This window comes from Podarcis filfolensis (assembly GCF_964270895.1).
Source record: "Podarcis filfolensis genome assembly, chromosome: 2".
Lineage (NCBI taxonomy): Eukaryota > Metazoa > Chordata > Lepidosauria > Squamata > Lacertidae > Podarcis > Podarcis filfolensis.
In genome coordinates, this window is record NC_139605.1 from 114,228,526 (window position 1) to 114,249,750 (window position 21,225).

At 45.6% G+C, this 21,225-nt stretch overlaps 1 protein-coding gene and 1 long non-coding RNA gene across 2 annotated transcripts in view; one reads left to right on the forward strand and one right to left on the reverse strand.

Annotated features, from left to right (window-relative positions):
• The first annotated feature begins 2,158 nt into the window (after positions 1-2,158).
• NFE2 (nuclear factor, erythroid 2) overlaps positions 2,159-21,225 on the forward strand; it is a 33,526-nt gene continuing 14,459 nt past the window's right edge. Inside the window, exon 1 of the mRNA XM_083599427.1 lies at positions 2,159-2,545. The gene's annotated coding sequence lies outside the window, so the exon portion shown is untranslated. The remainder of the gene's footprint in view (positions 2,546-21,225) is intronic.
• Positions 20,498-21,225, reverse strand: part of LOC310756028 — a 33,767-nt gene continuing 33,039 nt past the window's right edge. Inside the window, exon 3 of the long non-coding RNA XR_014544662.1 lies at positions 20,498-20,753. This is a non-coding gene — a long non-coding RNA (uncharacterized lncRNA). The remainder of the gene's footprint in view (positions 20,754-21,225) is intronic.

The window sequence follows — 21,225 nt, forward strand, 5'->3', positions numbered from 1 at the left end:
GCTTTTATGCACGTGGAGGTAAGAGCTGGGAAGGGCTGCACCTGTTAGATTTCTGCCTGTTGGGATACTGTGAAAAGGCAGAGGATCCAGTCTTGCAGAAATTGTAGTTGTATTTATTTATTTATTTAATTTGTACACTGCCCTTCATCCGCAGATCTCAGGGTGGTTTGCAACATAGAATCACAATATGAAAATGACAAAATACATAGTAAAAAGAAAAACAGCAACGAACCAATAATCTCCCCTCCCACAGCACATTTAAAAGGCATCAGATGTCAATCAGCCAAATGCCTGGTTGAAAAGGAATGTTTTCGCCTGGTGTGTACCCTCCAATATTCCTCCAATGAAAATAGGGACCTCCCATTCCATAATGATAATTTTACTATTTATACCCCACACATCTTATTGGGTTGCCTCAGTACTCTGGGCAGCTTCCAATACTGTATATATATATAAAACAATTCAAAGAAGAATTTGTACAAAACAAAGAGAAACTTTTGTCTAAAATGCATAATCTATTATTAGAATGGAAAACAAAAGACAAGCTTGCTAAGGCCTCAATGACACACTGAGCAATAGATATAGGACACAATATAAATATTAACCTCTGGGACAAACTCTGGGAAAGTGATTTGAAATTTACAGCATGTTATTCTTTGAAGGAGAACTGCCTGGAAATGATTCACAGACTTGATAGGATGTACAAGACAGAATCAGATAAGTGCTGGAGATGCAAAGAGGCAGAAGGAACATTCTTTCATATGTGGTGGACATGTAAAAGGGTAAAAGAGTATTGGGAAATGATCTATGATGAATTGAAAAAATGTTTAAAAGTACTTTCCCCCCAAAAACCGGATTCTTCTGCTGGTGTCTAATGAAGGTGCCAGCCAAACCTCTCTGGGGAGAGCATTCCATAAATGGGGAGCCACTGCAGAAAAGGCCGCTTCTCATGTTGCTACCGTACAGACCTTTCCCAAAGGAGGCACTAATTAATCTCAAAACTAAACCCTAATGGAGAGAGAGAGAGAGAGTGAATGTGACAGGAAGAGGAGTGGTCAGGAGCATATTTTGCATGGAATTCTTGAGAGGGGTGTTCATTTATTTTTATTTTTTAAGTTTATATATATATATTTATTAAAGATTTCTTAGTTTACAAAAATACATGCCTTGTCTCTTTTTTCAAGCTTATGAGAGCATGGAAGATAGTGAGCGAAAGAGAAAGATATGTGCAAGACAGTGAGAATGACATGGAAGTGGGTGGGTATGTCTCCACTATTACTGTAATCTAGTGCACTGTCATGGTTTCCCTCAAGAAACCCTGGGACCCGTAACCCCATGACAGGATTAAGACGTTCACCCAGGAATGCTTAGCATTGCCACAAAACGACCATTCTCAAGAAACCCCAAGAACACTTAAAGCATTAAAAAAAAATAATTCCTCAGGTTTGTAGCATAGCTACAACCTCTGGTTCTCTTTGTGTGTTTCTTAAATGGCGGCCTTGCATCTGAAATGTAACCTCTCCTCATGCCCAGCACCATCTTGCAGTGTGTCCCTGTGGAGCGTCTGTCGTGAGCTTTCTCACGCTGCGTCCAGTTATTCCTTGCAGGTGGGAACACTTAGGTTGTGTCCCAGCATGAGTGTGACCTGCACATTCGGGACCAGTGGAAGACATTCCGCCGCCTGAGGCAAAGGACAAGATGGCGCCTCACCACCTCCACCAATTCCATATACAGAAACCGACAAGAGGCGAGAGAGATCACCCGCCACTCTACTTGGGTGCAGCAGGCTAGTTTAGGGGGCGCAGGGCAGGGCGTGTGACACACGCCACTCCATCTTCTCCCAGCCCCTTATTATCTGCCGCCTGAGGCAGCTGCCTAACCCCACCTAATGACAGAGCCGGCCCTGTGCAGCGTATTGAAGCGCAGTCTTGCATGTACTCTGCTTGTCTTCCCTCATTTTATTCCTTTCTCTGGCATCCCTGTTCGTTTATATCTGTTTGCAGTGCATGTTTCTGCCTGGGTAGCCTCGGAGCGGCAGATACCCTCTCTCTCATTTTCTTCCTTCGTGGTGTGTGTGTGTGTGTGTTTGTGGTGTTCTGTGGACTCTCTTCCTTCGAGCTCTGTAAGTGCAGATAGGAGACGGCTCTGTGGCCTTTCTTGGAAAGGCAGGGTGCAACACAAGGCTTTGTGGGAGGGAACAAAACCCTTGAGCCATTGCCGCCACCGGCCCTGTGGTTTCCCTGCCCCTTGCACAGGGGCGGCTCCTGTTATGTAATATCAGCAGCCCCCAGTGAGACAAGGCGGGACACGCACTGTACAGCTCTGGCCACCTGGAGTCTGTGGGACCGACTGCTGCAGCGATGGAAGCTCCTTGAGGGCCCCTTTCGAGCTGCCCTAGCCCATCAAGGGAAAACGGCACCCACCGCTTGGAAAACTGGGGGGTCCTTTCTCCTGCACATCCCAGAGGAGACCCTTTTCCCTTTTTGCTTCCTCGTCCACCCTCTCCGGCTGCACACCTGGCCCAGGCAGCCAGGAATTCCTGCAGGTAAGGAGCCATGCCGCCACTGTCTCAAAGGGTACCATTGTTTGCAGCCCTCTCTAGCAAGGCGGGGGCTATTTGTCTCCTTGGTTGCGTGGCCAGGTGAGAGAGAGGGGTGAAGGCTGTAGCAGGAGCAAGAAGAGGGGGGAGGATCTCAAACCGAGCCGCTCTTCCTATGGGAGCCCCCCGCCCTTTCCCAAATAAATGTTAGAAATTCTAGGGCCAGCCATGTTCCTGGCCCATGGGGTAGATAGGCATCACCTTCAAATCGCTCCCTCTACCCACCCCCAGAAAACTCTGGTTCCTGACAGAAGTCCCTCCGGCTCTCTGCATGTCAGGCCCTTCACTATTTTGGGCAGATAGCTTTTTCAGAAGGACTTAACTCATACAACATGGGCTCCAGGGACTTTTTTGTGTTTGCGTCTCATGATGAGGAGCAAAGGAGGTTCTTTCCCTCAGAAGCTGCCCTTATCCAGTGTTGAAGTTACAGGTGCGTTTATGGGGTGTTTTGATCCGGAACCTTTAATGGCTTGTTCCCATTGAGTCTCTTTTTTCTGAGCAACTGTGTCTCATTTTGCAAGGGAAAATGTAATTATTTCCTGAACCCCCGGGGTGGAAGGGAGCAGAACATTTGTACATACAAATGACGCACACCAAGGTCACATTTGCACCATGCTCTTAAAGCACTATTGCACCTCTTTAATGGTTGCACAGAATCTTGGGAACTGTAGTTTGTTAAGGGTTCTGATCTCACAGAGCTAAAGTTCCCAGCAACCTTAAGAAAATACAGTTCCCAGTATTCCCCGTGACTTTGAATATATGGTCTGACTGTGGCATTAGGCTGCAGCATTCTCCCATGGGGCAGAGAGGTAATTTTAGACTCTGGGTTATGATGTTAAATGGCCGTGTATATTTGCTGCAAAATATTTGTAAACTAGCCTTTGCTTGCTGCAGTTGTTGCCACACACACACACCCTGCACCCGTTCATTCTGCATGGGCATTTTTGAAGTGCGCAGGTTCACTTGCAAACAGGCCAGCAACAAGCGGCCTTGTGCACAAACACAACGCAGCAATACGGAACCACACGGATGAAGAGAAACATCCTTCACCTAATCCAAGTCTTGTGCGTGTACATTTGTGTTGCAAGCCAACACAACCAGCCTGTGCGAGGATGAAAGAAAGTGGCTGTCACAGCCGTTATAACGGTGGGGGTGGGGAGTTGGGCATTTGCAAAAGGAAACATCCCCATACCTCTTGAGCTGGGGTATGCAATTGCTTCATGCATGCTTGTGAAGGCATTCCCCCCCCCCCCATATTATGATGCAAGATGACCTGTGGGAATCCTGGAGTAAACACAAACTTTTGGGTCCACGATAGGTGGAAGTTGTTTAGGGAGGTGTGTAGCCGGCCAGCTCTCTCTGGAATGAGCCACCCAGGGTTAATTTGAATCCAGGGCTGAGGTGCAGGTATTGGATTTGGGTGTTGTGGCTCAGGGTCCCTCCAGACTGATGTTTTATTTGGGGTGTTTTCTTGCGGCATGTTCCTGACACAATAACAGGGTGTTGGTGGTGGTCTTATTCTGCTTTATTAGCTGTGATTTTCTTATTTATTTCACAATATTTACCGCTTGATTGCCATAAAGCATCAAAGCGGTTTAGGAAAAAAAAGAATAAATTTAAAGATGAGTGGGAAAACCAGTTAAAAACAACTATTTAAACCACTCAAAAATAATAGAAATCAACAGGCTAAAAAAAACACACCCAATTAAAACATGTGCCAGCTAGCCTTTTCTAAACAAAAACATTTTTTAGCAAAGAGAACAGTGAAGGCTGCTGCCTGATGTCAATAGGAAAGGAGATCCATTTATTACAAGTATGATGCTTTCTCGGTGCTATTGCTGTCTGAAGGGGCTATCGTGCAATAAAAGTGAGACAACCCGATCCCTCAGACTTTTGTGGTATGAAAAGTTATGGGATTTCAGCACATGTACTGGTGGGAAATGAAGCAGTATAACACTTTTGCAGGAACAAATAGTATTGAAGGTGGGGTTGTGTCTGACAGCCCTGACAGCAGCACGGACACAAATCATCACAAACGCCCTATAGAAAATATGTCTCTTGAGTCTGGGAATGCATGAGGTACATGAGCCAGAGCAATGTAGTGGAGCACTGGATTTGCGTGTGAGATTCAAAGCCTTGCTTAGCTATGAAGTCTCGTGGGTTACCTTAACCAAGTTATTTTGAATAACGTTGACTAGAGAGATAGAGAGAGAGAGAGAGAGAGAGAGATGGTAGTGTTTGTTTGCATGGCGGAAAGAAAGACACAAATACATACAGAGAAAGAGAGAGGGGGAGAGGGAGAAAGAACAAGAGAGACTTTTTTCTACCAAAAAATGTTTAGGGGTACTCTCATTTTGACTCAAGAAAATCACCACTTTATAGTTCAAATCGGGGGAAATAAATACAGATTCACAAAATGTTTAGGGGTATGCATCCCGCTGTGTCCCCGGCCCCCCAGAAAAAAGCACTGCTTGTATACATAAATGTATATTAAATTGTTTGGTTTGTATCATTGCCCTTTTGCCTCTGCTGAAGAAGTTATTTCTTATTTCAGAAACCTGCAAAACTTATTTATCCAGAGGCAGCAGCAGCAAGCCAAAAGGAACATTTGTGTGCATTGCATAAAGCAAAACCTCTCTCAAACCGCTTTCAACCCTCCTAAAAATTGTAGCTTGGCTCCTGGCAGTATGGTCCTGGCAAGTCGTAAGGAGAATTTTACCAGTACCCTTCTCCCTCAGGCTAGCAGATGTGTTGATGTTATGCTAAAAGGCCACCCTAAGCTCCTTGGAAGATGGCAGGAATAAAAAGGAGTGCCTTTGAGCATGTTCAGAGTGCCTTCCATGCGCTCCCACCCCCTCATCTGCAGTTTGGGATAAGGGCTTCCAGAGCAAAGGGACCTTCAGGATGTGTTGCGTTTTGGTTTTAGCTCCGACAGCTCCTATTTTACATGTTAAGCGTACAGGGGAGGGGGCTTGCACATTGTTTATTTCCCCTTTATGGTTTGTGGTGGTGCATTAATCTACATGATCCAAACTGTCTAGTCAACCTGCTTGCCGGAGGTGTCATTGTGTAATAGGAATGTGACTTTGCGTGTGTGTGTGGAGGTCCCTCTGTTAACATGGAAGTTTTAACTTGACTGTCTTGCAGGTCTGGTCTGCTTGTTTCTCCTGAGGCTTCTTCTGATCTTTGTGTACCATATCACTCCTCTCTGCCATGCTGTGTCCTCCTGTGTTGTGCGCAGCGGCGTCTGTCAATAGCACCACAAATTACTCCCTGCCCAATCTGTGTTGGTGAAGATGGGCAGCACACACACACTACCTGGGTGGTATGGGAACATTCCAAAATGTGTGTGTGTTTCTCTGTGCATGTATATTCCACATAGAAATATGAATAACACACGTGTGTGTTCATGTATGCATGTACACATGTTCTAGTCTAATGCCCTCTCCTGGATAGAACCAGAAGTCTTTGCGTTATATCTGCTTTCTGTTGTAAATGATTTTTATTGCATTTTCATATAATCACATTACATAAAATTGTACCCTCATATTTTATCTCTTTGGCTCAACTGAGCCTAAGGACTTCCCTCCCTCCCGTCTGTTGGTTTACAAAATTAAACTTTACATCTTTACATTTCTCTTCGTTTCCTATCCTTGTTATAAAAGGTAAAGGGACCCCTGACCATTAGGTCCAGTTTTGGCCGACTCTGGGGTTGCGGCGCTCATCTCGCTTTATTGGCCGAGGGAGCCGGCATACAGCTTCCGGGTCATGTGGCCAACATGACTAAGCCGCTTCTGGCGAGCCAGAGCAGCGCACGGAAATGCTGTTTACCTTCCCGCCGGAGTGGTACCTATTTATCTACTTGCACTTTGACAGGCTTTCGAACTGCTAGGTTGGCAGGAGCAGGGACTGAGCAACAGAAGCTCACCCCATTGCGGGGATTCGAACTGCTGACCTTCTGATCGGCCAGTCCTAGGCTCTGTGGTTTAACCCACAGCGCCACCCGCGTCCCATCCTTGTTATATCATTACCTAAAATATTATATTACTCAACCTGAACAGGTAGCAATTTCATCTTACAAATCTTCAGATAGTCCTGCTAATGGTGTTAATTGCTTACAGTTGTCCTTCCAATATAATACTGTATAAATTTGTTCCAGTCCTTTTGGAATGCTTGGTCTCGCTGGTTCCGGATTCTTCCCGTCACTTTCACCAGTTCTGCAAAGCCCATCCACTTCATCTGCCACTCTTCTTTTGTTGGTAACTCCTGTTGTTTCCATCTTTGGGCTAACAAAATTCTTGCCACAGTTGTTGCATATAAGAACAATTTTTTATCTTGTCTCGGTAGCTCTCTACCCACTATACCCAATAAGAAAGCTTCTGGTTTTTTAACAAAAGTGTTTTTAAACATTTTCTTTAACTCATTATATATCATTTCCCAGAAAGTTTTTACCTCTTTACATGTCCACCACATGTGGTGAAAAGTACCTTCCTTTTCCTTACATTTCCTTACAGTTCATTTTTTGTTCTATACATTTTAGCCAGTGTTATAGCTGCGTTCTGGGCCACAGAACTCTCTGCGCTGCTCCGCTTTCTGCCCTGGCGACAGAGCTGGAGTCATTCCCTCCTATCAATGTGTGGGTCCTATATGTAACTGTGGGTACGTGTGCATCAAGCACACACATGTCATTCAGATCTTACACACCTGGGGCCATTATAAGCAGGTTCCACCTGAATAAAGGCTCTGCATGTGTGTCTAGGACGGGTGGAGATCTCAGAACTCTTCGCAGGCCACAAGTCCACTCTCTGCGCCACTCGTGGCCACGGCTTTGCACCGCAGATGTTTTGGCCTGGCTGGAATGTGTCCTTGATCTCTGATGGTGCCTTTTGCCTGTCCAGATGGAAGATGGAGAGAGTTGTTTGAGTGTATATGTACAAGCTAGCCTACTGTACAAAGGTAAAAATCACATTCACGGCTCCACCTACTTTTGCCTCTGGCTTTGCCTACCGTTCTGGAATGATGTGGCCCCTGAAAGGCTTCACAGAAGGGAAGGTGGCCCTCGGTATTGTCTCTCCAGGGTCTCAAGCCAGGAGAGGTTTTCCCCATCACCTATAACCAGACCCTGCTAACACGACTCTGGTTGTTGCTGGACTCTCTCTCCAGTTCCCATCAGCCTCAGCTGTCATGTGCAATAGTCAGAGATGATGGGAGGTGTAGTTCAGCAGCAGTTGGAAGGACCACAGGTCTCCCACCTGTTTAAACTGCAGACATTGGGGATTGAGTCTGGCAGCTCAGACATGCAAAGCATGGGTTTATGACAGAGCCATGGGGCCAATTTCCAAACGCCTGGTGTGGCTGGTACACCACCCTCTGAGAAGTGGGAAGGGAAGTCTTGCCCCATTCGGGGGATCTTTGATTGGGCCAGAGATGAGCTTGTTTAGAACGGAGGAACCTTGCTTAGCATGAGGGCTACATTCTGCCCTTGGTAAAGCTGTGTGCCATGATCGGCCAGAAGCAAAAATGGGCAGAGCAAGTAGTGCAAATCGTCTTTCTACCAGCTGATTTTCAGCCATGCAAAAGCCAGAGGTTTCAACATACACCCACACCCCTCTTTCTTCCTTCCAGGCAAGTGAGAGGCATGATCGCAGTTCAGTAACACATTCCAGCCAGGCAGAAATACATGGCGTGTGAAGCAGAGGCGTGTGGCCTGGGGGCTTGGGGAGAGGGATAGTAGACTGGGGAGAGCCAGTGTGGTATAGTGGTTAAGAGCGGTGGACTCGTAATCTGGCAAACCAGCTTCGCTTCCCTGCTCCTCCACATGCAGCTGCTGGGTGACCTTGGGCTAGTCACACTTCTTTGAAGTCTCTCAGCCCCACTCACCTCACAGAGTGTTTGTTGTGGGAGAGGAAGGGAAAGGAGCCGCTTTGAGACTCCTTAGGGTAGTGATAAAGCGGGATATCAAATCCAAACTCTTCTTCTTCTTCCTGAGAGTTGGAGAAAGAGACTTGTAGGGCTACATCTGAACCTTAGAAGACCAAAGGTTCCTCACACCGGGTTTAATCCAACCCTTAAAAAACCAACCCTAATGTAGGGAACAACCAGCACACCGTGTGATAATGAATGCCACAAGTCAACAAGAACTAAGAACCACCTTACTGAGTCTGGCCTCACGTCGTTGTCAAAAGATTCTGGTAGACACATAACACAAATGCTCATCCCCTGTTGTTTTGGGCCCAGGATCTGGTGTTCAGAGGTATTCTGCATCTGCATTTGGTGATTCCATTTTGCACCCATAATGCTGGCAGTTTTTGCGTCCTCCATCGCCTCTTCGTTTTCCTAATTTGCCAGATTACCTATTCTTGGGATGGGGAATTTGGGAATTTGTAGTTTAGAAATCCCGCTGAGGCCTTGCTCATATTAATACATTTTCTCTCCCCCATCACCACCGCTGGCCTCAGAAGACTTGAGGTGTCTCAGGAGCTCTGGGTGTGGGTTCCCCCCCCTCTTCTTCTTCTTATGCAACATCCCAGCAGAGGATCGGAAATTGCAGGGCCAATCTCTGTCGAAATGCGCACGGGAAAAGCAAAGGGCGAGAGGCGATAGCAGACCACAGAGAGAGGTTCCGGGGTGGGGTGGGCGGGAGGAAGAGAGCAGAGCAGTTTCAGATCCTTGAGGCCTCCCACAATAACAGTACTTTGCCTATGAGCGCATCACACACCATAAATGTCCCCAGGGAGAAGGAGCGCACCACAGTTACATTGGAGAGCATGGCCAGAGGGATGGATGGCTCAAATCAATGGAGAGTGGGGGCATCACAAATGCAACACACACACATGCAAAGGCTACTGGGCTTGAAGACTCCAGCCTAGTGGTTCTCAACCTGTAGGTCCCCAGATGTTGTTGGACTACAACTCCCATCATCCCTGAGCTCTGGCCTTGCTAGCTAGGGGTGATGGGAGTTGTAGTTCAACAACATCTGAGGACCCACAGGTTGAGAAAGGCTGCGAGTCTAGCCTGATGTGTAGTGGACCAGCACAGATGTCTTTTCCATTGTGCTTTCATGAAGATTTGTGCTTATGATGGTGCTGGACTGGCTACCATTGACCCCACTTCAATTACTGTTTACACCTGCAAAAGTTTAGGGGCGAGGATATTGCTTCACCTCCAATCAGTGCAATCCCATGATGTCCTCCTGAAATCTTGGAACTTTTCATACCTCAAATATTCTTGGCAGTGGGGAGGGAGGGGTTGGAAGAGCAATATTTCAGATAACAATTGCTTTGAAAAAGATGCCCAAATCCCTGCACTCCAATCACATGAGTAGACTGTGGTTTTTAATAGTTCTGCCTAATCCCTCTCCCTCCTGCTGTTGGCAAGGAAATGGAATTTTTAAAAGCCTTACATAGCATAAGGTGCATTAGCCAGATGGGCGAGGTGGAAATAATGAAATTATCATTAAATTATTATTAGCTGATTGCAGTCACGTGGTGCGATTTTACTACAGTGCAATTGGTGGTCCCAAACTAGGCTAAATTTCTGTTTTTGACTGACTGACTCCAGCTACGAAAGCTGAAGCTGCTGAACGCTCCCTTGAGCTGGGATATTGTTTAGGGCAGGCTTCTTCAACTTCAGACCTCCAGATGTTTTGAGAGTTCCCATCATCCCTGACCACTGGTCCTGCTAGCTAGGGATCATGGGAGTTGTAGGCCAAAAACATCTGGAGGGCCGAGGTTGAGGAAGCCTGGTTAGGGGGCTGTGCTGCTGCTATGTATACTTTTTTTGTATCTTTATTTCCAGATATTATGATTTATGTGGAGATTGTTCAGTTGGGTTGTGTACTTTCTGGTGTGTTTTATTTCATGGTTTATGACTACTTTTGCTATGTTTGTAATTATGTAAATCTTTTCAAATTGTAAGCCGCTTTGAGCATGGTTTTAACTATGGAAAGGCGGCCTACAAATAAGACAATGATTATTGTTATGTACCGAAGTTCTCACCCTGGGCCAGCAGGGGGATACTGTAGATAGTTCAGGTCCACATATGCAAATAAGCGATCGAAAGTGACGTTCAGTGATTGGATAGTTACAGAAAGTTGTTACAGTTACGTTGTACTGGAGCTCTATATAAGCAGGCTGACTGAACCCTTCAGTTCAGTTCTTTTCTGACCTGTGAATAAACAAGAGCTGTTTGGAGAATCGCTGTGTCGTCTGATATGTTCACCCACAACTTAACAATTATTCTTCCACTTTCGTTGTGCTATAGAGCATGGGCGCTCCTCCAAATGGCAATAATGTGGTAACACTGGAAAATCATCACCTGACATATAATAAAGGAGAAGGATTTGTAGGCGGTCCAGGATGACTCCAGCGATGATGAACTATTATTGTGTCAGCAGCATGTTGCAGTCCAAAGGGGACCCTTGGGCTATTTTCTAGTCTGTTCTGATTGGCAATGGCTCTCCAGAATCTCAGGCAGAGGAAGGACTTCACCATCACCCGCTGCTGCTGTTGTCGTTTCTCAACTTGAGATGCCAGCAGTTGAACTTGGAATTTTCTGCATGTAAAGCACATGCTCCGTGTTCTTCAGCCTTGAGCCCATCAGCAGCACTCATCCTAGCCAATGGGCAAGGATTATAGGAGTTGTTGTAATCCAACAGCATCCGGTGGGCTACATCACGCAACACTGCTCTGGACTACCTCCCCTCCCCAAACTTATTTTCATGGAGCTTCTCTCACAGCCCCTCCCTGGACCTATTTCTTTTACTGCGCATTCATGATGATTTGTTCTCATGGTGCTATTGGAGCAGTCACATGCAATCTGTCAGGCTTCAGGGAATCAGCTTCCTCCCCTGTGACAGTAGATAAGCAGAACAAAGGAAAAGGAGTCTTCCTACCAGTTAGAAACTTTAATAATCACAGTGAGAGAACAAAGAAGAACATCTCCTAGATATGGCGGTGCTCCCAATTAAGGATTACACTCCCTTCTGTCCCTATTAATCTATGTCACTTCTACATTTTGTAATCTGAGCTTGTACCCTCTGTGCTTTCTGTTCTGCCACTTTCTGAGATCTCTGTGATTTTGGAGAAGGGGTGTGAATGCTGTCCAGAGACTGTGAATCTGTTAACCCTCTCTCTTCCAGTGTTTCTTCTTTCAGCTGTTCCTCATCCAGTATTTCCCAGCTTCTTCCTTCTGAACTATGTCCCTCTGCAAACCGCTGTTCCAAATCTATACTGTCCTCCTGCTCCTGGGAAGATTCATGATCCAGAGGAGGGGGAGGGGGAGGCTCCCACCATTCCTCCTCAGTGTAGCCCTCCTCAGCATGGTCCCTGACACAATCTTGCTTTCAATACAGTTTGTGCCTGTAAACGTTTTGGGGATGTCACACTGTTTCACTTGCAATCCATGTATATCCCATAGCTTCCTGCTGAAATCCCATCACTTTTTCTATCGCAAACGCTCTGGTTTATTTTTGTCCCGCTTTTAGCCCCCCTTGGACAGCACTAACGTTGTAGCATTGGGGAATCATCACAGAGCAAACTAAAGCAGAACAAATCTATGGCCGATGCACTATTTTGTATCAAGAACATGTTGCAGAATACAGCCACAATTAAAAAAAAAAAACCAGTCTGGAGGGGTCCTCAAAGGCCTGGTTTAACAGTCATTCTTTCTTCCCAGAGAATGCTGGGAGTATTGTAGTTGTTGGCGATCTCTAACCAAAAATGCACAGAAAACTTTGACTCCCAGGACCCTTTGGAGGCTAAGACTGGTGGTTGCTGGTACAATGGTTGCCAAAACAACAAAATGTCCTGCGGGAAGGCTCTAAGGATAGCCTTGGGAATTTTATTGCGGTGGAATTAATGTTTGTGAGCCAGCACTCACGGAAGCTTTTTATGCCACAATATTCAAAGACTTCAAAGGGCCACAGGAATCATTTCACAGAATTGTGTTGTTGTTTAGTCATTTAGTCGTGTCCGACTCTTCGTGACCCCATGGACCAGAGCACGCCAGGCACTCCTGTCTTCCATTGCCTCCTGCGATTTGGTCAAACTCATGTTAGTAGCTCATAGAATTGTAGAATCATAGAACTGTAGAGTTGGAAGGGACCACAAGAGTCATCAGTGCCTGTAATGCCAGAGTCTTTCTTCCCATGTGCGGCTCAAACCCACAACCCTGAGATTAAAGAGGCCCGTGCTCTCCTGACTGAGCTGTCCAGGAGTCCTTTATAATGAAGGCTCCATTTTTTCCTTACAACAGACTACATAGCTATTCCTCTGCGATTTGTCACAGTAGTAACATGAAAGTTGTGGCTATGCCTCCATAGATAAGCCAGTCTACCAGCTCCATTCGGTACGCCAGCTGAGACCCTACCTGCCCACGCACTGTCTTGCCAGAGTGGTTCATGGACTGGTTATCTCCTGCTTGGAGTACTGCAACACGCTCTACATAGGGCTACCTTTGAAGGTGACTCGGAAACTACAGTGGTACCTCTGGTTATGTACTTAATTCGTTCCGGAGGTCCGTTCTTAACCTGAAACTGTTCTTAACCTGAAGCACCACTTTAGCTAATGGGGCCTCCTCCCGCTGCTGCCACGCTGCCGCTGCACGATTTCTGTTCTCATCCTGAAGCAAAGTTCTTAACCCGAGGTACTATTTCTGGGTTAGCGGAGTCTGTAACCTGAAGCGTATGTAACCCGAGGTATCACTGTACATCTAATCCAGAATGGCTGCCAGACAACAGAACACTGGTCCTAAAGGATCTTCACTGGCTCCCAGTACATTTCCGAACACAATTCAAAGTGTTTAAAGCCTGAAACAGCTTTGGCCCTGTATACCTGAAGGAGCATCTTCACCCCCCATCATTCAGCTCGTACACTGAGATTCAGCTCCGAGGGCCTTCTGGCGGTTCCCTCACTGCGAGAAGTGAGGTTACAGGGAACCAGGTAGTGGCCTTCTCGGTAGTGGCGCCCGCCCTGTGGAACGCCCTCCCATCAGATGTCAAGCAGATAAACAACCATTTGACTTTTAGAAGACATCTGAAGGCAGCCCTGTTCAGGGAGGATTTTAATGTTTGATGTTGTATTGTGTTTTAATTTGTTGGAAGCCGCCCAGAGTGGCATAAAAATAAAGAATGATGATGATAATCTTCCATCTTGACAGTGGATGGGTTTAATGATCGCACTGTCTTCTAGGCAACCAGCTAGGGGCCACGTGTCAGAGCGGTGTGTAGGGATAGAGGGGAAAGCGGGGAGAGCAATTAATGTGAATTTTACCTTTATACAGTAGGCTACTTTCTATGCATTGCCAGAGTTCAAGGACAATTCCAGCCATGCAAAGTCAGACTGGTTGGAGGGTGTGGCCTGTGGAGAGTCCCAAGCAGTGGCGTAGCGTGGGGGGTGCAGGGGGGGCGGGCCGCACCGGGCGCAACATCTGGGGTTAGGGCAAATCCATGGGTTAGGGGGCGCAAATCCACGGGTTAGGGGGCGCAAATCCACGGGTTAGGGGGCGCAAATTACTTGCCTTGCCCCGGGTGCTGACAACCCACGCTACGCCACTGGTCCCAAGGGCCAGAGAGCGAGGACTAGAGGGCCACGTATGGCTCCCAGTTCTGAGGTTTCCCATCCCTGCTTTAGCACACAGGTTTTCTCAGTCCTCTCAAAGATGCTAGCCAGCTAGACAAAGCTCAAATCCCCAATTCTGCCACTTAGCAAGCAAGCGGAAGTGAACATAGCATGTGGCCGCCTAAGAGGTTTCTGCTGTCCCTGCGTGTGCCTTCCTTAGAGAAGCAATTTCAAATCCTTGGATGAGTAGGGAGTTCTGACACAGTCCCACTCTGTATATTATCTTTCTTGGCATATGCTTCCCCTCCCAGCTTCCTGCAGAAATATAGATAGGTTAGTAATCCACCAGGCTCTGGAGTGGGCAACAACATTTTGAAACAGTAGGCTCAATCCAGCAAAAGTTAGTCGTGGCTAAGTGTGGTTTTCGACTAAGGTCCGGGAATCAGCAAGTTCTTACATGAGTAGAGTGTGTCCTTTTATTTAAAATGCACCTCTAGGTTATTTGTGGGGCCTGCCTGGCAGTGGCGTAGCGTGGGTTGTCAGCACCCGGGGCAAGGCAAGTAATTTGCGCCCCCTAACCCGTGGATTTGCGCCCCCTAACCCGTGGATTTGCGCCCCCTAACCCGTGGATTTGCCCTAACCCCAGATGTTGCGCCCGGTGCGGCCGGCCCCCCCTGCACCCCCCACGCTACGCCACTGCTGCCTGGTGTTTTTACATGAGTACAATGTGTGCTTTTATTTAAAATGCATCTTTGGGTTATTTGTGGGGCACAGGAATTTGTTCATTTCCCCCCCCAAAATACAGTCTGGCCCCCCACAAGGTCTGAGGGACAGTGGACCGGCCCCCTGCTGAAAAAGTTTGCTGACCCCTGACTTAGAGGTTGGCCCCAGAGAGAGCCAAAATGTCTGACTCTCACTCCCATCCCCCCCTCCACCAAATTTTAATTTATTCCTGGAATGAATGGCAATTCCCAAGCAGGCTACTAATTTGTACGATCTAGAAGGGGAATCCATTGGATTCATTTGAGGCTGGTTTGAAGGGCTGTGAGGGTGTGTGAAGAGCTGTCCTGCCCAAGTCCGGTTTGAAGATCAAGAAAGGAGAGGGGCCTTGAAACTGCCCGTCAACACTGTTGAAATATACTCAGAGTCGCAAAGTGATTTCATGCTCTTTATTCAGCTCATAGTGGTGAGGAGGAATGAATGAATGTCCCCTCGAAGTATCTGCTTTATATACATTATTTACACAATGGGCTGCACATGATTGGCTAATTCCGGAATTCTACTGTAAGCCAATCAGGTTGTGGATTCACTTTTATCTGGAGCATGATTGGGTGGTTCCTGCCAACCAATCATACTGCTGCATTGTTCTAGGACCAATCAGACTGCTGCATTCTGAATCCTATTGTTCTAGGACCAATCAGACTGCTGCCTTTTGGATCCTATTGTTCTAGGACCAATCAGACTGCTGCAGTTTGGATCCTATTCAACTCAGTACATAACAACTGTGCACACTTTCATTTGCATCCAGCACACTTCCACCACTGCTAAGGGAAACGATAGCGCACATGGTGCTAGCTACAAATTATATCTATCTTCTCATTTATTAGATAATACTGGATCTCTCCCTAAACCAGCTTCGAACCGAATGGGGGAAAAGAGCGACCTAACTGCATTTGAAGCTGGTAATTTCACGGCCTAGGACCCTCGTACCTACGGGACCGCCTCTCCCGGTATGCCCCACGGAGAACCTCAAGGTCCATAATAGCAACACCCTAGAGGTCCCGGGCCCAAAGGAAGTTAGACTGGCTTCAACCAGAGCCAGGGCCTTTGCAACACTGGCCTGGTGGAACGCTCTGCCTCATGAGACCAGGGCCCTGCAGGATCTGATTTCTTTCCGCAGGGCCTGTAAGACAGAGTTGTTCTGCCTGGCCTTTGGCTTGGAGCCAATTTGATTCCCTCCCTCTCTTTTTTCTTTTCCTTCTCCTCCTGCGATGAGGCTACATTTTAATGTTTCAATATTTTAATTGTTGTATTTTAATCTTGTTTTTAAGTTGTATTCATTCAACTTGTTTTTATTATTGCTTGTTAGCCGCCCTGAGCCTGGCCTTAGCTGGGGAGGGCAGGGTATAAATAAAAATTATTATTATTATTATTATTAATGTGTACGCAGCCTTTGTGCTTGGGCAGCAGAGGGAGCAGCGGCAAAAGCCACCTGGCCACAGCCTTGCCCGCTACGGTGTGATATATTGTAGCTGGGGTTGTGTTTTTATGGATCAAAAGGGGAGAAGAGGACTGGGAACACAGGACTGTACATATTCCATGTGCAAACACAGGGACAAATGTTGCAAAATTCATTCTTTTGTTAATCAAGGGGAGTGGTACATTTCCACCCTTAACCACAGGAAATCTTATTCAACAGCTCCTCAGGCTTCTGATGAAATTTCACCCACTTATTTTTAAGCATACTTTTGCAACCATAAGATCTAGTAACTTAGCGGGTTTTTTTTGGAGGGGGGAAAAAGCTTGGTACAGTACTGAGATTCTCGGAAATCCAGTAGCCAAAGAAGCATTCCAGGGCTTTCTCGGTGTGCGGTTGCCTGGAATCACAGAATATACAGTGGTACCTCGGGTTACAGACGCTTCAGGTTACAGACGCTTCAGGTTACAGACTCTGCTAACCCAGAAATAGTACCTCGGGTTAAGAACTTTGCTTCAGGGTGAGAACAGAAAACTTGCGGCAGCATTGGGAGGCCCCATTAGCTAAAGTGGTAAAAGGTAAAGGTAAAGGGACCCCTGACCATTAGGTCCAGTTGTGACTGACTCTGGGGTTGCGGCGCTCATCTCGCTTTATTGGCCGAGGGAGCTGGCGTACAGCTTCCAGGTCATGTGGCCAGCATGACTAAGCCTCTTCTGGCAAACCAGAGCAGCGCACGGAAATGCCGTTTACCTTCCCACCAGAGTGGTACCTATTTATCTACTTGCACTTTGACATGCTTTCGAACTGCTAGGTTGGCAGGAGCAGGGACCAAGCAACGGGAGCTCACCCCGTCGCGGGGATTCGAACCAGCGACCTTTTGATCGGCAAGCCCTAGGCTCTGTGGTTTAACCCACAGCGCCACCTGCGTCCCAGCTAAAGTGGTACCTCTGGTTAAGAACAGTTTCTTTTTTTTTTATAAAATATTTATTAAGGTTTTACAAAAAGCAGAAATTTACAGAGTAAAAAGAAAACAAGAAAAAAAAGAAAAATACAAAAAATACAGAAATACATAGAAAAAAAGAAAATACAAAATACAAAAGAGAAAAAGAAAGAAAAAAACAAAAAAAAATAAGTGGAAAAAGTTAAAAACAAATCCATTTTTTTCATATCTTTAAACTCGTTTGCTTGTTTCCTTGACCTCCTCACACCTCCCTTTTTTGTATTCCCGTTCACATAGTCAGTTCAGCAAATCCTTACCCTCTTTCATTTATCTTAACTCTATATCTTAACATATTATGACTATATATTTTCATCCATTATCAATCCATTTTTACATATTCTTATTGGCCTTGTTGCTAATGCCACTTAATTTCAATCCAGCATCATTTTAACATTCATTAATTTTACAATATTTCTGCAAATAGTCTTTAAATTTCTTCCAATCTTCTTCCACCGACTCTTCTCCCTGGTCTCGGATTCTGCCAGTCATTTCCGCCAGTTCCATATAGTCCATCACCTTCATCTGCCACTCTTCCAGGGTGGGTAAATCTTGTGTCTTCCAATACTTTGCAATAAGTATTCTTGCTGCTGTTGTAGCATACATAAAGAAAGTTCTATCCTTCTTTGACACCAATTGGCCGACTATGCCCAGGAGAAAGGCCTCTGGTTTCTTCAGGAAGGTATATTTAAATACCTTTTTCATTTCATTATAGATCATCTCCCAGAAAGCCTTGATCTTTGGGCATATCCACCAAAGGTGAAAGAATGTACCTTCGTTTTCTTTACATATCCAACATTTATTATCGGGCAAATGATAGATTTTTGCAAGCTTGACTGGTGTCATGTACCACCTGTATATCATTTTCATAATATTCTCTCTTAGGGCATTACATGCCGTAAATTTCATACCTGTGGTCCACAACTGTTCCCAGTCAGCGAACATAATGTTATGTCCAACATCTTGTGCCCATTTAATCATAGCAGATTTAACCGTTTCATCCTGGGTGTTCCATTTCAGTAGCAAGTTATACATTCTTGAAAGTATCTTAGTTTTGGGGTCTAACAGTTCTGTTTCCAATTTTGATTTTTCCACCTGGAAGCCAATTTTTTTGTCCAAATTATAAGCCTCCCTTATTTGATAATAGTGAAGCCACTCTCGCACTTTATCTTTTAATTTCTCAAAACTCTGCAATTTCAATTTGTCTCCTTCTTGCTCCAAAATTTCCCAATATTTCGGCCATTTGGCCTCCATATTGAGCTTTTTCTGAGCCTTTGCTTCCATCGGTGACAACCACCTTGGGGTTTTATTTTCAAGTAAGTCTTTATATCTTATCCAGACATTAAACAATGCTTTCCTGACAATATGGTTTTTAAATGCTTTGTGTGCTTTAACCTTGTCATACCACAAATATGCATGCCACCCAAAAACATTGTTAAAACCTTCCAAATCCAAAATGTCTGTGTTCTCAAGAAGCAGCCATTCTTTCAACCAGCAGAATGCTGCTGATTCATAGTAAAGTTTAAGGTCTGGCAGGGCAAATCTGCCTCTTTCCTTTGCATCAGTTAATATTTTAAATTTTATTCTGGGCTTCTTGCCCTGCCAGACAAATCTAGAAATGTCTCTCTGCCACTTCTTGAAACAATCCATTTTGTCCAAAATTTGCAATGATTGAAACAAAAATAACATTCTTGGCAATACATTCATCTTTATAACAGCAATTCGACCCAACAAGGAAAGCTTCAAATTTGACCATATTTCTAAGTCCTTTTTCACTTCTGACCAACATTTCTCATAATTGTCTTTAAATAGGTTTAAGTTCTTAGCCGTCATATTAACCCCCAGGTATTTTACTTTCTTAACCAATGTTAAACCTGTCTCCTTCTGGAACCTCACTTTCTCAAATGGTGTTACGTTTTTCTCAAGAACTTTAGTTTTTAACTTGTTTAACTTAAATCCTGCCACATGACCAAATTCTTGAATCAATTCTAATACTCTTTTAGTACTAGATTCTGGCTCCTGTAACATCAATACTAAGTCATCTGCAAAAGCTTTCAATTTGTATTGTTTGGCTCCGACCTCTGGTTAAGAACAGTTTCAGATTAAGAACGGACCTCCAGAACGAATTAAGTTCTTAACCCGAGGTACCACTGTACATAGACATGGCGGAGAATACAGTTCAGCTGGGAATCCCTGTGCTTAAAGAAAGATTCTTCTTCTGTGGCGGCTGCCTCGCCATACCCCAGAAACAGCTGCATTCCATTGTTATCAGCCTTTGATGGTAATCATGGAAGAAGCAAGAAGTCCCAATGATGCTCTTTCATTCAGGGCTGGCACCCAGTCAGAAGGGCTGCTAGTGGTGCAATCCAGACACAGCCAATCTGCTTCTCCAGATTGCCTTTGCGGGGTCATAAATCAACTTAGACAGCATCGTGGGCACGTGCACAATGAGCAGGCGGGTACTTTGTCATCTTGGAAGCTGCTGCAGGAGCAGAGCAGTGTGGGCTGTGGAATCTTAACACTTTATGGGGTGGTATCTTTGGGGCTGCTTTCTACTTTCGCCGGGACATAGAAAAGCGGCCTCAGGACTAACCCAGGCATTCTGTTTCTCGATTGTTCATCCTTATGTGCTTGCACAAAGCTTATGTGGATTATTATATGCGGCCTTCGCTGAGCATTTATCCTGATTTGTTTGCATGGTGATCATACAACATGGGTAGGCAAACCAAGGTCTGGGGGCCGGATCCGGCCCATTCTCCTTCTAAATCCAGCCTGCGGACAGTCCAGGAATCAGCGTGTTTTTACATGAGTAGAATGTGTCCTTTTATTTAAAATGCATCTCTTGCTTATTTGTGGGGCCTGCCTGGTGTTTTTACATGAGCAGAATGTGTGCTTTTATTTAAAATGCATCTCTGGGTTATTTGTGAGCAGAGGAATTCTTTCATCCCCCCCCCAAAAAAAAATATATTCCGGCCACCTACAAGGTCTGAGGGACAGTGGACCGGCCCCCTGCTGAAAAAGCTTGCTGACCCCTGTCTCAGTCAGTTTTATTGCACATAGCCAAAGGCTGCTGCAATGTACACAGAATTATTTGACAATTAAAAGAAAATATACTGAATTGATAAAAAAAAGACTTAAAACTGACCCCTGTCACAATGAGCATTTATCCTGCATTCACCCAGACTTGCTTGTGGTGCATTTACCTGTCTTTCTATTAATCATTTGTTTCCTGCGTTTCCACACTTCCTTTGTGCAAAAATCTAGTTTCGATGCCTCTGAACACCAGGTGCTGTGGACCAATAAGAGGGTGTGTGTGTGGATGGATGGCTTTCGTTCTCCTGCCCTGCTTGTGGACTTCTCTAAGTTGTATCAGGCTGGCCGCTGCTCCAATTTTTTACCTGCCTGAAATATACTCAGAGTCGCAAAGTGATTTCATGCTCTTTATTCAGCTCATAGTGGTGAGGAGGAATGAATGAATGTCCCCTCAAAGTATCTGCTTTATATACATTATTTACACAATGGGCTGCACATGATTGGCTAATTCCGGAATTCTACTGTAAGCCAATCAGGTTGTGGATTCACTTCTATCTGGAGCATGATTGGGTGGTTCCTGCCAACCAATCATACTGCTGCATTGTTCTAGGACCAATCAGACTGCTGCATTCTGAATCCTATTGTTCTAGGACCAATCAGACTGCTGCAGTTTGGATCCTATTCAACTCAGTACATAACACCCCTCCCCTCTAAGTTCCAGTCCTGCCCGGGAGGTCGCATTCATAGTCCTCAAGGTACGCCGGCGGCCTACGTGTGCATTGCGGCCTGGGGTGTTCCCTGGTCCGGGGTTCAGGTTCTGGCTCGTGTTCCAAGGATGCTG